The 280-nt window shown below is 26.8% G+C and overlaps 1 protein-coding gene across 2 annotated transcripts in view; it reads left to right on the plus strand.

Annotated features, from left to right (window-relative positions):
- The window catches only part of LOC104711336 (lysine-specific demethylase REF6-like), a 13,270-nt gene that overhangs the window by 6,106 nt on the left and 6,884 nt on the right, over nucleotides 1-280 (plus strand). The window lies entirely within an intron of this gene.

Raw genomic sequence — 280 nt, forward strand, 5'->3', positions numbered from 1 at the left:
TTTTTTTTTTTTTTTTTTTGAAAATGAAAATAATTCCAATTGCAAATGCGTTTTGTTTTGACGTCGGGTGAAAGACTTTTGCATCTATGATAATTGATCTTCATTAATCCAACCAAGTGATTTATATGCTCAATGACAACGCCACCGTGTAATACTAGTTAATTAATAAAAGTGGACACACAGTATGATCGTAGTGGAATGTTTATAACTTAACTATATTAAACATTTTTAATATGTTTAATTTACCTTAAATTTAGATTTTTTTGGATTTCCAACAACA

This window comes from Camelina sativa, chromosome 9 (assembly GCF_000633955.1).
Source record: "Camelina sativa cultivar DH55 chromosome 9, Cs, whole genome shotgun sequence".
Lineage (NCBI taxonomy): Eukaryota > Viridiplantae > Streptophyta > Magnoliopsida > Brassicales > Brassicaceae > Camelina > Camelina sativa.